This window comes from Aythya ferina, assembly GCF_964211825.1.
Source record: "Aythya ferina genome assembly, chromosome: 2".
NCBI classification, from domain to species: Eukaryota; Metazoa; Chordata; class Aves; order Anseriformes; family Anatidae; genus Aythya; species Aythya ferina.
This window is the reverse complement of record NC_140297.1, coordinates 45367485-45383148: the sequence shown is the minus strand read 5'-3', so window position 1 is coordinate 45383148 and position 15664 is coordinate 45367485. Positions and strand designations below refer to the sequence as shown.

General features: G+C 38.0%; 1 protein-coding gene across 1 annotated transcript in view; it reads left to right on the top strand.

Moving 5' to 3' along the window:
• The window catches only part of CPNE4 (copine 4), a 226720-nt gene that overhangs the window by 159239 nt on the left and 51817 nt on the right, over positions 1-15664 (top strand). The gene's annotated exons all lie outside the window — the stretch shown is intronic.

The window sequence follows — 15664 nt, the reverse complement described above, 5'->3', positions numbered from 1 at the left end:
GAATAAGAAAAAAGCACCCAGCAATAGCCTCAAATAGCTCCTTTACTGGTGGATAAAGCCTGTCACTGAAAAGTGGAGAAAACGGTGGAGCAGAAAGTCAAAGCAAAAAGTGCCATACCCACAGGGTAGAAACACTATTTTCTGTTTCTTCACTCAGTCCCTAAGAGTAATGTGAACGCTCTTATGTTTGTCCTAATACAGAGGAAGGAGGCTTCTGAAATCATGAAAGTCCTCCAGGGAGACAAAACCCTTTTCCCCCATGCTCTCATTAGGAAAAGGTGGTGTATTTACAAATGCTGTCAAAGACAGATGTATCAGGCAGGATCTTAGAGATATAGAGGATAGTCAGGCTGTTCACTGAGGAAGGGAATTACAGTATTGCATGAGGTGTCTGTAACACTTAACATAATGTTTCCCTTTGAAAGGGGCAACAAGGCCTTCTTGGAGACCTCTTCATTAGCATATCTGAAAAAAGGTACTTAGCTTGAGTGTTACCTCCTTTTTGTAGATGATTAAAAAAAAAATACACAGAAGTTAACTCCCGGCCCCAAATTATTCTTGGAGTTCCAGATACTGCATCATGTGCTCAGGTACCTACCCATCCTTTCTGACTTCGAAGCATTTTGTACATACGTTTTCCAACATAATGCAGAAGCAGTAAGATGGCGAGGATTTAATTACAGGTAACAAGCTGACATTTTTCTGCAAATTTCATGTTTTTATTTCACCTCATGTGTGCATAGTTCAAAACTGGAATGAAATCATGTCATCAAAATGAACAGTCCACTTCAAGTCTGAGATGTATGATCAGTTATTCGAGTCTATTAAGGACTATGCCAGCTCTTTATACACTACTGGAATTCAGCCTAATAATGCATTGTGGATAGTCAGGAAGCAAAAGTGTGTAACAAAATAAAATGGAGAAATTTCTATCCTATATGATGTTACCTTGTCTAGAACACAGGTTTCTATGAGCCTTGAGTACTTTCAGGCCCATTTATATAAAAGTTTGCTTACCTGTTTCTTTTTATATTTCCTGAGGGATTCTGCGTTGGATTTCATCTTTCCCCTTCTGAGTCCCCACTGATTGCTCAGCTTCACCTTAATATCTCGACTGTTAGCTGACTGCTCAGCAACAGTATTTTTACTGCAGCCAAAGGAGGTCTCCCTGAGAGAATTGAGATAGCCTGGGAATAATTGATCCAACTGGTAGGTGGGGGCTAGCTTACAGGGAGATTGGCAGCTATTACTGACTTACAAAAATGCTCCTGATGATACTGCAGAATACTGAAAGAGAGTGAAGGTAATTGCTGACATGCTGGTGTATACCCAGTGGAAGTGAATGCTTTTGTGTGCTGTACACATGGCATGCTGGTTGTCTGGCAGGAAAGAGATACCTCTTTTGAGTGCTCCATGGAAGCCAAAAGTCTCCTGGAAATTGTGTTTCTGTGCACAGCAGAGTCATCACAAATTGGCAATATTTCTGTGTATGCAAGTGAAGGGTGTAGGAAAGTGTGTGCTGACTGCAGAGCTGCCATAGCTAGGACACTTTGTTACGTGATTTAGTTTTAGACACAGGTCTAACGTGTTTCATAGCACAAAATAAAATAAGTGATGTTAGAGTTCCCTCTTTTACCAAATATCTCTGTTGCCAAATGGTTTATAGCCAGCATCCTGTTCCTGCCAACTCCACCACAAAGTTCTTGTAGTCTACGTACCAGGATAGGGTCAAATTTTGGGACTATGGTGGTTGTGTACTGGATGGGTTCCTGGTACACAGCTTGCTCTTTTACTAAAATATGGAAACACCATCATTATGTCTCCTCTTCATTTTCTCTCAATCCATAGGAGACTTGACTGCTCTGTAAAGAGATGATATCTGCTTTACTTCTGGCCAACTGTTTTAAAGATCGCACATTATTATGTTTGCAGATTTTTTTTCCTCAGGTGTTCTTCCAACGGCCCTATCCAAAGGCTGTTGAAGGTCAATGAGACAGGTTCTCAGCTCATGTAACTGATACAGCTCCATTTACTTCAGCTAATGTTGACATTTTGCATCAGATGATCTCTCTCTCAGAGAGAATTGTTTTTCCTATATATGACTGGTATTAGATTGCATAAATTTTATTCATAGTGTATAGAGTACACTGCTAAGTAGGTTAGACTCCTGTGCTGCCTATTTGTCTCAAGAATAATGTTGTTTCATTTCATAATGACATAATGGTGCCACCTGCAGTTCAGAGCCTTACACAAGTGGTTTCAGATAGTGGTTCCCAATAATAAATGCACGGAACATAGTAACATGAAGAATAACAATAATCAGTCATTTGTAGCAGTCACTACAATTTAAGAAAAGCTGCTTTATTTATGTTTCCATTATTTTCTCACTATTTGCCTTGAGAAGGAAGTCAGTTAAACTAAAATCTTTGAACTGGTGACTTGTCAGAGGCTTACAATAAAGCTCAGTAGCATTACTCTCTGTAGCTCTGTATGGTACTGAGTGTGCTGGAACCTGCTAAAACACTTAACTGCAAATTTCAGTCCCTGTGCACACATCACAAATAAGGAGAACTTGGAACCTGACTAAACTGTTGGAAACTAAGAGATTTTTTTGTTTGTTTTTATTAACAGGGTACAATAAGAATGACTAATTCGTGTTTTTCTTTTGTGTCCCCATCTGTCTGTGGGTTTTTCTCTTTCTTTCTTTCTCTCTCTCTCTCTCTTTCTCTTTTAAAAGGGAAACTTGTCTGCTTGTCTGCCACTGCCAAGGGATACCCAACTACTGAGTATTCTGTTATGAATTCTTTACTATTATTATTTATAATATATGGCTTTTGACATGGTTTCTGGTGCTTTATCTTCTTTCTTACTTTTCTCTGTCATTAAAGATAGAGTAATTTGTGCTTTACGCGAATGTATGAGAATATCATTTTAAAAAACAGTGAATTGTACAGAGGCAATGTGCAAACATACCACGTGGTCTGGGAAACTGGGAGAAGGAACATGATGAAGTAGAAAAGATATTCAAAAATCCTGTTAGTTCCAGTTGCGGTTGCTTAATAGGATGAACTTGGTATTTATTACTTTGATTTGTTTTTTTCAATTACTTTGCTTTGTGGGTAGTCTTCGGAGAATATCTAGTGACCAGCCAGACAAATCCCTTTATTCTGCCTGAATACTCTTTTTTGTGTAGGGTCTCTCTCTCTCTCTCTTTTTTTTTTTTTTTTTTCCTGAATTATGATCATTGTTTAATAACTACCCTATTGATACAGGCACATGTTTTGCTTAAGTGTCCTCACGTCCTTTAATCATAGCAAGATAAATCACCCACATTAAAGAGGAAATAGGGGTTATAATTACATGGAATTAAATGTTTGATTCACCTTCTTCTTCCATTGGTAATTATTTTAATGATAGTTTCGTAATTCACCTAGCAGAGTAATGAAAGAATGTCCACACCTACATCATTTTCCTGAATGCAAAGGAAATTGCACATTAATCTGACAAAATGTTGACATTAGGGAATGAATTATCAGCTCAGTTTTAACTAGGCCTCTTTTTATTCACCTCCAGTTATTTGTGGCATAATTTTGGTCGTTTAAGCAATCTAAGTACCTGATTGCTTATTCAGAAAGAGTACTTAGGTATATAAGCACTGTGGCTTCCACCATTTATTTGGAGTATAAACATAGAGCTCACCTATTTTAAGTCTGGTTTTCAAGTATAAGCTACAGTCTTTGCTGAAGTTCTCATTTTTCCGAAATGCTGCATTTCTTTCCTTTCTCAAATCACCCAAGTCCTCTACTAAACTCAGCAGTACCAGGCATTGCTGCTTTTTTTCCAAAACTGTTTGCTAGTTTTATACACATAAAAATATTCTGGAATTATAATTATATTATTTTTCTCCCCATCTACCTTGCCATATTCTTCAGTCTGGGGTGTGCTAGTGTTTTGTTTTGTTTAGTTTTGTTTTTAAACTTGAGAGCAGGCATACTGAAATGTAGGGGATTTATTTGTACAGAGAGATCACAAGTGGTCAGCCGTTTTCTTTCATTTAATCTCATAGCTCCTGTATAGCCTGAATTGCAGATAAGTAAATGGAAAGATATGTATAAAGTTTCTGTTTTATTCTGTGACGTTTGGCCACAAAAGTACAAGTATTTTGTTGTTCTTTATAACCTAGGAATCTTCAACTACGCCGAGATTTAATTCAGCCAGTGAGAGATGATGATAGAACCCTAAGCAGTGAAAGGTTTGGCTCTTAGTTGCTTTCAACACGGTAATTGCAAAGTCTTGCATGTGAGGAAGGCTTCATGTGCTGCTGGTAGGCACCTACCTCTGGGGGAAAACTGTGGCAACTCCTCACAAGCATGCGGAAACGCTCTGTGACAGTTCAGGGCAGGAAGCGACAAATAATAGTATTGCAGGCTGAGCTGCAGGAGTTGTTGAGTTGGTAGAAATTTAATTGCTTGTGCTGGAATCAGGCCAGTGAACAGGGTCATCTCTCTTGTCCTTTGAAGGAGTATTTTGGCACATCCCAGATTCCCAGATGCTGCAACAGCACTTGGAGTTGCAGCAATTTTATATATATATATATATATATATATTTTTTTTTTTTTTTTTTTTCAGTGAGCTTTGATCCCCTCCTGATTTTGGAGGGTGCCTCTGCACAGAAAAATCCACCCTGTAACCCTGTCATTTAAAGGATCTCTCAAATTATGTCAGTGCCAGTCACAGTCCGGTAGAGGCTATTTGTCTTCACTACTGTCTTTTGCCAAAATCATGTCTCGTTGGGGTAGGCTGAAGTTTTATATTTCCCTCCTTGTTCATTTGCCACTGATTATAGCCGTATGCTAGTTTCTTCATTTGGTTAATCTTTATTTGTTTATTTTATGGTGGAAGGGTGGTTGGACACTGGAATATTTTCAGAACTGCTAGTTATCATCAGAGAAATCCCAAAGATAAACTTGACACTAGAAAACATTATCTCTAATTGTCACTGGAAAACATGCCAAGAAACTGAATTTGAATAGGTATTTCCTTCCTGAAAATCTTAATATTGAGCTTCTCACCACTGCTTCACTGCTGGGCAGTTTGGACTCGTATTTGTGAATATGTTGTGAATACGTCAGGATTGTATTGGGTTTGTTTAAAACCAAGCTTTGAAACTTCGCTTAGTCACAACAAATTGCTCACAGGTGAGAAATAGGGTAAGCACAGAAACTCTTCAAACTAATATATCATTTCACAAAAATCATATGTAGACAGTTCCTAAGAGGGAGGGATACAAAATTAATCAAATAAATTACTTGTTTGTACATGTTTTGCTTTGCATATTTGGGAAAAAAAAAAGTCAAAATTCAATGTCTGAACTACTTTCTAGTGTGTTCTGTGTGCAGTGGGCTATTTATCTCTTAGAAATATTGTTACGCTCTTAGGTATACTGCTACACTCACACAAAGCTGTCAGACTCCTTCTTTTAGTTCCTATATATATGGCTGAATTCCCTTACATCGTGTTTCCTTGTTCAAGAAGCAGAAAAGGATATATGTTCCTTTTCACACAAAGCAATGATAATATACTATTTTAATTGTTGGCTTGGGCAATATATGTAATAATATATTATATAATTTATTTTATAATATATATTACTATATACTAATATAAATATAATGTAAAGTATGAGTGTGTGTGTGTATATATATATATATGCATTACACAATGTCCCACCCACTCCATAGGGGAAGAATCTGGCCTCACTCAATGCTGTAACAAAGCACTCACCTCATTAGGCTCAGGCTTTCATCTGATTTCTAGATCATTTCACCTGTATGGAAATCTCAGTGGTTCTGCTTTCCTCAGCCTATATAATCTACCACAATTTTCTCCCTTCCCTCCATATCCTAGTCTTTACATATCTTTTTTTCAGAAGAGGCTGCTGAGAGGCTGGGGACATTCGGCTTGTCTAGTGTGGAGAAGAGAAAGCCAAGAGGCAACCTCATGGCTGTCTGCAGGGGAAGCTGAGAGGGAGGTGCTGGTCTCTGCTCCCTGGCCACTGATGACAAGACACATTGGAAAGGCTCAAAGCTGTGCCAGGGGAGGTTCAGACTGGACATGAGGAAAAATTTCTGTACTGTGAGGGTGGTCAAACCCTGGAACAGGCTTCCTAGAGAGGTAGTGGATGGGGCTTTGAGCAAACTAATCTAGTGGATGGTGTCCCTGCCCATGGCAGGCGGGTTGGAACAAGGTGATCTTTAAGGTCCATTCCAACCCAAACCATCCTATGATTTTGTGATTCTCAAAAGATGCTGGAAACAGACCTGATGATGGGCAAATGCAAGAGCTCCCTGTTCATGCATCAGTTTTCCCAGCAAGCTCACTCTTGAGGTTCCATCCCACCATGTGGCATATTTACTTATAGAAAATATGACATTCATTATTGTGGGAAGAGACAAACCAAGAAAACAAGGAGTAGTTTAAGTGAGAACTCCTAATTATGGGAAACATTTGTGAAACACTTGAGTGGATACAGGGGGGAAATGAATAGAAAAGGAAGTCTGCATAGTTCTAGGCAGACAGTTAACATAGTCTGTTAAGGTCTATTTTCTATCCAGTACAAGAAGAGAAAACAGAAACTAGGTTACTGTGTGTGTAGAAAAAACAGAGGTCTGAACAGTTACATAAAAGCTATGCTATATGTCAAGAATGTTACCATCTGTTTCACATTCTTTGCTTGTAAGCTTCCAAGAAACAGGAAAATATTTGCTATTTAGCTGATATGTAATCTTTTTTGAAAGATCCAGACACCATGTCATGATCTTAATTAAAGTCTTACTGGAAATTTTTGATGATACGTTGCCGTAAGAGCTTGTGGCAGTGCAGTGGCTCAGATCCTTCATCGAGATGCATTCATTGTCCGTTCAGGAGATTAATTCAACAGTAAATACAACATAGGCCATAAACCAAGTCTCTTGCCAGAAAACTAACTTAAAAACAGTGCTAAAAGAGGATGGAGATTTTCTCTTTAAATACATAATCTCTGCAGTAACCAAGAGGAGGTATATAGAGGGTACACCTTCAGGCAACAATATGTTTGTATGAGGGCACTAACTGAAGCTCAGAGCAACACCAACAAAAAAAAACAAAACAAAAACACGAAAACCTGAAATGAGACCACTTATATGCAGTGATCACTGCTGTGACAAATGCAAAAAAAATCAGCAGAGGTTTCACAAGAATGGCTTTAAAAATCCTCTGTGTGAATATGAGAAGAGAAATCATGACCTTTAGTCTCACAGATCTTCACCCTTAAATTAAGCTTAGGTTTAACCTTTAACATTGACCTCATATTATTTTAGCCATTTCAGCTGTAGTGGCCTATGCATCGTGTCTCTAATTAATCTAGAAATCTAAATATTTCAGTTCTTTGTTTTCCATAGGAAACATGGTTTAAAATATTATTTTAGTAAACATTCAGAATTGCTTCATATTTGTTAATTGATTTCTTGTCCACTTCATGCTAAAAACTTCCCATGTTTGAAACCTGTGCCAGTCTTAGTTTCATAAATTACCCCAAACTGGGATGATCCACCTCTATGGCTGTTTACACAGTGGTATTATCCACTGAATAGAGTGACTAGTTCAGGACCATTAAACCCAATGCCATTTGCCAGGTCATTCTTTGGAATGATATACAAAAGACACATGTAATTAACTCCCCCACTGGTTGACAACAGAAAGAACAGAGCAATCAGTCACTTTGTGTACACACTCCTCATTAGTACAAGTGGTGTTTGGGGGTAGATTCATGCTGCTCTAGTAGGGAAGAGCACTTTGTACTCTTACTGCCAACCAACATCATCTTCCTTCCCTGCTCTAGACAATGATTGATTTTTATCTGCTGATTGAAAGCACAAGATAAAGCTAACTTGAGTCTTTTTTTTAGGAACTGAGAATAAACAGTAGGAACTACAGTCTTGTTCTGTCTGAGAGCTTACTGATATGCACCGACAAATTATGATAGATTTCACTGATGTGTCTGCAGCTTCTCCAGTAGGTACAGCAGAGAAGCCTGGTGATAAGCAATGCCTTTTTGGTACACAAGATTGTTTGCCGGGTGGGTATAAATCTCAGATACATGCTGGTAATGAGGGGAGGCACTACTATGTCAGTAAAGTGATTTGTCACCTCTCCTAAAAGTTTTGGAAGGTATTTTCTTTTGCTTAAGGACAGGACAAACGTGAAATAAGGAGAGATACTCATGGAGAAAACTGCGTGTGAAGTACTGATAATCTCATTGATGAAGCACTAAATGAATCTTGGGACAGTGCTTACAAATGTTTTTGCTCTTATTAAGTTTTGCTATTGTTTTATGTGTTTATTATGTGTAAAAAGTTTAACATTATGGTATGGACTACTCAGGCAAAGACATAGGCTCAAAAACTGTAATCTCATTGATTCAGATAGACTGTCACTGTTTTATATTTGCTTTAAAGGTGCTCCAGAGTGCTCTTTTGTCTCTCAGACAATTAAGTCTTCATGAATGTAAGCAGGATACATAAAAATTATTCCATTTCCGTATTGCATATTAAGTTGCTAGGGGTGAAAGGATGAGAAAATAGAAAAAAAATATGTAATTAGCAAGGAGTTCTTTGTCCTTACCATAAAAAGTGTAGTTACTAATAATTTAATAGGCAAACGATACAACTACACAGACATTTGTTTCAAGCCAGTTCGCAAATCTAAGTGTGCATTCACTTCCATGCTGAACTTGTTTAGTAAGTGCATAGTTTCTTCAATATCTGCTGAGGACTGTTGCATAAACATAACCATGGCTGCAAAGTAGATGTCTTTTTGTCACCATTGTAACCTACAGAGTCATTGAAAATCCAGTTATAAGTTGCCCTCTCAGATGTTGTAATTTATTCTAGTGTATTTCTCTATTTCAGGGAAATATCTGAGGGGTGCATATGTAAGCAATAAAAAGGGTGAAAGTTCTATGTCTGAGGCTCTTAGATAGCCTTGTAATACAAATAAGGGTAATCAACAAGTTATGTTTTTTAGTTAGTTAGTTTTGAAATTATCCTGGTGGTTTTTACCTGCTGTGAGCTGTTGAGTAGAGACAACATCCATTTGTGAGGCTTCCTGTCATTGCAGAGCCACTGCTGATGTGCTCAAATCTCCAGTGGTGGTATAGAGAGATAGGGTTGGTGATGATGGTTCTGTAAATGGTCCCTTTTATCATTTGGCAAGAAGTGAAATAGGCTCAGGCTGGTGTTGTATTGCAGCTATCAATAAAGCATGACTCACTCACTCTGATCTTAAATCAGAGGACCTACCATTCTTTGTAGAAAACTGTGGATTTTCCCTTCTTTCACTCTTCTTTCTCTCAGACAGATAATTTTGAAACCAAATGGATCATGAGCTGAGATTCACAGCGAGATTATTTTTCTTTGTGTTTTGACTGTTGTCTTGGGTGCTATACTTACTGTAGGATGTGGAAGGAAATGCTGAATCATTTGCCATTAACCAAGAGGAAGTTATCAGTGTCTATCTCAAATCTTCTTCTGTGTCAATAGGCAAAGGATCTGAATCCAATACAACCCGTCAACGGTAATGTATCAATTACCACTGTCTACATACAGGAGGTGAAGCACAATGGTATGGATGGAATCCTAGCACCTGTTGAAGCTAATAGGAAACATCTCATTGCCTGTAATGGAGCTGGGATTTTAACTGATTCTAATGGAGCAAACTCAGCTATGCTGGCCTACCTGTGAAGATCAGTCAATTCAATTCAGCAGAAAAGAAGCTGTAGTTCTCAAAAAGAGTGAGGCTCTGTAGTCAAGAAGATAACTTTAAAAGTTGTTTCTAGGTTGCTTTCATAGAGGCTGCACAAGCCTAACAATGTAGGGTATAAGCTCTTTTTCTGCCATTAGTCCAGTTTTTTTGAGTAGTTCAGAAACAGTTTGAAAAATTGAGTTAATCTTCCTGAGAGGAAAAAGTTCAAATATTTTATCTACAGTGCTCTGAAGAAGGCTTTACTTCAGCCAGTGAGAGACTCGCAAGAAACATTGGTTCATTACAACTGGTACAGTCTATTCTCACTGGAGCCCAACTTCAGAGGAAATCTAAAATGAGCCATAAAAAAAAAGTTTATTTTAAATTGTTGGAGAAGGACAGCTCCTTCTCCAACAAAAGGAGAAAACTAAGTGATGACCAGCTTGGAAGAAGAAAACACGGATTGAAGAATTTCATACAAAGGAAGAAAGGCCAATTTAATTTATTCTCCAGTATGTAACCCAGGGTTGTGATGTGGGTAATGAAGATTTGAGCCTTGGAACATCATGAATATGGAAGTAGGATAACATGAAGTGTTTCAGCTTTTGTACTGAAGATTTCACATAGCTTTTCTCATACCCAAGTGGGGAGAATGGGTAGATAGTGGATAAAGACCTTCCTATAAAAAGACCTTCTTTGAAGTATTCCAAATAGGGTAGATATACTTCAGGGAGGTACAGTAGGTTTACTTCATTATCAAGTAATAATAAACCTGATGAGACATAGACTCAGAAAAATTTGTTCCAGAAAAAATCACTTTGAAGATCAAGTAAAGTTTTTTTTTCCTCAGATTTTTTTCACCTTCTCTGTTGGGCTTTTCTGATTTATTTTTTTTTAAATTAAGTTGTCGCTGATCGCAGGTCACTTATGCCACCTGGTGACGTGGGGTGATTATAGAAGCAGGGTAGGTCACTGACATTTGCCTCAATATTTTGTTTCTCTGGGAGTCATATAAACTCTTACCTAAAAATTACTGTGGTGTTACTTTAGTTTAGAGCTGAAAGGTAAAAGCATTGTCACTGACTGGCTGTAATTTATTACATTCAGGTCCAAAAACGAGCATTGTCCTCCACATCATATCCACAAAATATCTCGTTTCACAGAAGTGTAAGGAAAAGTCACACAAGACAATTTCTGTTCTGAATTTAACTACTTGTCCTGTACTGTTGCCCCAAAACCTCATTAGGGACTGCAGGCATTTAATGAGCAGAGATAATTTCTTCCTTAAAAGGTATCCATTTCACTCCTTATTGAGTCTCAGAGGATAGATACAGAAGTAATACCGCACAGAGAAATCTCTTTCTTATGCAATGTATGAGCTAGGTTCCCGCGCGCATCAGAGATAGATCAGCCTAGGGAGCCTCATATTCAAGGGACTATTTTGGATGCTTGGGGCTGCTGCCTTCTTGGCGGTTTTGCCCTTCTGTGGGAGAAGGCAGCTGGAGAGTGGGCATATGGTTTTTCCCACTCAAGCTGGTGTCTTGTGGTCCCAGGTTAATGAAGTGCTTTAAGTTATATAAGCTGTTATGCTGCTAGGAGGTTTGTTAGAGGTCCTGAGCTATACCTCTCCACCTAGGTGGCAAGGTAGTACCAGCAAAAATAATACTAACACTTTGTGTTTGGACTTAAGCACAAGCACAGCTGGAGAAATTCCTGATGGCAGGACTGAGAATTTCTTAGTTTTTGATGGCTTTGTACATGCTGTAATCTGCAGTGTCTGTCTGGCTGAGGGCAACTCAAGTGGATTGTTTTCAGGAAGTTTTCCATGGTCTAGCTGTCAGAAACCTCCAGATAGGATTTAGTCATGAGGCTCACTGCCAGTCTGTTAAAAACTAACCTTTTGAGCATGTTTTGGGCTGGTTTAAAAATTACAAGGTTAAGTTACAAGTCTCTCCATTACCTCTGCACAAAGGTGCTACATATAACCGTTGTCTCACCATGACAACCTAACGGGGACAAATCACTTTAAGCTTTTTCCCAAAGATAGATTGGGAAAATAACCTCAGCACTTACACACACAAACACATACTTACATGGGTCAGTCTTCGCTCTTAGTTAGTTCTCCTTGTGGTCAGAGCTAAATAGGTTGGCGAGCATAGAAAGAATTCTTTTATGACAATTACACAGGAATTTTGCTTAGTGAAACTACAATTCAACTCATAGATTGAGACTTGGGACACCACTTTGTTGTGTCAAGTCAGGTCACATGAATTAAACTTTAAAAAATAAAGTTTGAGTTTGGTCAAAATATGGTCAAAATCTGAGGTAGGAATTCTTCTTTTGCTGTTGAATTATCAAACAAGAACGCTGCCTCACTCTGTGAGAGACACTGGATTTGGAAATTGTTTAATTTCTTACCTCAGCATCATCACACCATAGGACATAAGTACTAAATAGAGCTGGAGAATGGTTAATAAAATCCAAATGATATTTTAGTGAAATGTAGTTTTAAAAATGTGCAAGTTTTTTTGCTCACACAGAGGTAGCAAGGCTAGGAAATTCTGCCACAGAAGCCCAAGCAGTTGCAGCTCCAGTGCAAATACATTTTTTCTTGCATGCTGCTTGGAAGTTCCCGTTGTAGTGAAAGTGTTGCCAATGTCTCTGCTCAGTGAGAGAGCTAGTCAGAAATAAAATCAGAGGAAATTTCCATCTGCAGCCACCTGAAAGACCTTTTTCTTCCTAAAATGGAGCCTTCCCTCTCCTTTCCCCAGTGATAAAGTTCAATTTCAGCCCAAGAGGAAATCTTTGATTTTGTGGCATTTAGAAGAAAAGCTGAAGGAATGAAAGTGCTCATACCCAGGACTTGATTCTTTGAGCTCCTCTTTCAGTAGCAGTTATACTAGTAGTTATACTAGTTAGCTCAATCAGGCATCAGTTCCTTGAGAAAGCTTGAAGCAGTGTTCCCTTTCCCTGCAGCAGCAAATATTTTGGAAAGACAGAAAGGACCATGCAGGGATGGAGGATGTTGTCCATCTTTCCAATCAACACTATTCCATCACCATGTAGGATTAGATGGTCAGAAGTTTTTATTCCCTGCATTTGAACTTGTAACCAAGAGGTAGAAGACTGAATTCTTTACCCAGTTATCTGAACACTGATTTACCAGTGTGTAAAATTAAACATATGGAAAGCCAGCTTAATTAATGAGACTTTTAATAGAGTGTAAGTATGCTATTAATCACCTGCTTAAGCAACCTGTAAGAGGGCAGAGCCAAGGAATACATTAAGGTCTACCTAGAGATAAAGGATTATCTATGGAGGATTTGTTTTGAAAAGCACATAGGGCCTTGTTTAAAAAAACAAACAAACAAACAAAAATCTTTCAAATATTTCATAGGGAAATAATCCTCTGACTGTCACATCTGGTCTTTACCTGATTCTGCATAATTTGCCAAGGTGCTTCCCTTCTTATTTTAGTAGGTTTTTATAAAAACTTCTGGGCCCCAGTATTTGTATGTTTTAAAAATATTTTTCACAAGAAGTTAAAATGCAGAATCTTTCATGTGTACAGCATGTTTTTCAGAGAATAACAATTAATTTGTATGGCCCCATGTGAAGCTCTCAAAAAAAAGGAAGTTGTAATGGATGTACTTGCAGGAGCTCCCTTTCTCCCTTAGCTGTAATTGTGCAAATGGTACTGAGATAATACTGTCATTGTTTGTTTTTTCCATGAAGCCAGTATGAAGATTAAAGTACCATCTGGCTTTCTGAAAGCTAAAGTTAGCAAACTTCTAGCTTGAGACAAACAAGAAGTTGGATCCCTGCTTGGGTGGGCATTTTAAATGTAACTTAACTTTGCCCATCTCCAGTTAAAATTCTCAACACAAATCAGCAGGCAGAGCTTTTCCCTCCTCGTAAGAGTTAGCATTCTAGCAGAAATGTTTCGAAGCACATTTTCCTGGAGGCCTGTGAGGTCTATTGTTGTTTTTATGCTCTAACAGAGTGTAAAGATAGAACCGACAAAGTAAAGCTTGTTGAAAAATTCACATTTTTTTGTTTGTTTGTGACATACTTTTTTTCTGAAAACATTTTGAAAATTAGCGAGCATTTTCACATTTCTATCGGTTTTGCTATGAGGTTTTGACATATCTTTTTACTTAGTGTTCCTTCTAAGACCTTAAACCATTTGCACAATCATTGCAGAAGAAAAAAGAATATTTTTAAGTCATGCTTTACCTATGAAATCCATTTTTTCATGAAATACTTAGAAAGTAATTTCAATTAAAAAATGAGTTACATTAATAGGAAATTTCACGGAAAGTGAAAAGGAAGCCTTCTCAAACTATATGAAATAGAATTATTTTCAAATTGTTTAGTGATTTTTTTTTTATTTTTTTTGTTACCAGCTCTTCTAAAAACTGCAGTTGATGAGCACATAGTGACTTTTAATGAAGATCTCATCAGAAGAATTCATCAGGGCTGTTAGTGATAAAAATACTGTGTCTAGTTACGTTCCAGGCAATGTTACCACTAGCAGAACCAGAAACCCACTCTCATTTGATTACTGCTGTATAAAATGTCGTCTATAAACAAACACATAGAGGAACCCCTATCCCCGCCTCTACCCCCTCCCTGCCAATGTCAAAGCAATTAAAAAGGAACTCTGTGTCTCAGAGACAAATATCATCACTTTTCAAATATCAACTGGAGATCTTATTTTCCTTTGGGTTCCCTGCATAAAAACTAAGCAAAATTACAGGTGATAGAACAACAAAATAACAGTCTTAAGAACCAGGTCTTTGGCTGACCAGTGAGCTATTTCAACAGATTAATGTCTGGAGCAATATGCCATATGCTTGTACTCTTTCCCTGTGAGTCGTTCTTTTTAGCACAGCTACACATCTTCTATATGGATCAGAGAAATTCCCCTTGCATCAAACCAAATCTCTTCCTGAGGCTAAGTAGAATAGTATCAAAAGTTCAAAAAAAGGCTACCGTCATTATGAAAAAAGGAATATAAATGATAACGTGGGTGGTGTTATAGTGCATGGAGGAGTCCTGGGTATAAATTTAGTGAAATCACCACCTGTGTTCCTTCTACAAAGGCAGCTGAGGTACATGAGCTCTTAATAGCTTAATAAATTCAGGGAACTGGCTTAGATTTACAGATCAAATACCTTCCTACCTATGCTTCAAGTCAATGCACCTCACGTGGATAAATACTTTGTGTAGAAAATGCTATTTATCAACTTATGACTGTGATGGGAGGTTGTTAGATGATGAATAAGTGTTGTGGCAGACTTTGTGTGAGACCCCACTTGTATTAAGCTGTTGTTAGTCTTTCTCTCGTGAAAGTTTTTGTTCTTTTGCTCTTGCTCAAAGAATTTGGTCATTTTGCCTATGCTGTAAGCTTTCTGTGAAGTCTCACACCCTCAAATTGAATTTACAAACCACTCTTTTGGTGGTGCAGTGAAAAGGGATTGGCCACAGTGCTCAGATACCAACTCTGACTGTGTGATTCAGTATAAATGAAGCCACATTAAAAGGCTGGCTAGAAAGTGTAGCCAGAGGAAGTGGAAGTCTTTTCCACTAAAATGCTTTACTGTAAAAATTCAATGCTTGAGGTCCAGTCAAAATCTGGTGGTCTCAGTGGGTAAACTCAAAAGTTTGCCCCAGTTGTGGTCATTCCTGCCTTTCTCAGCAGAGTATCTCTACCACAACTTCAAGGTTACCCTCAAAGCCATCTGATAGCCAAATGACAACACAATCCTCATGTGGCTGCAGAGGTGGCTTTGAAGCAATTCTACTTAAAAAAAAATAATAATAAGGAAAACTGTTGTTTGGTAGCAAGATGCTTTGAGTAAAAGCTCCTGATTCTGTCCGT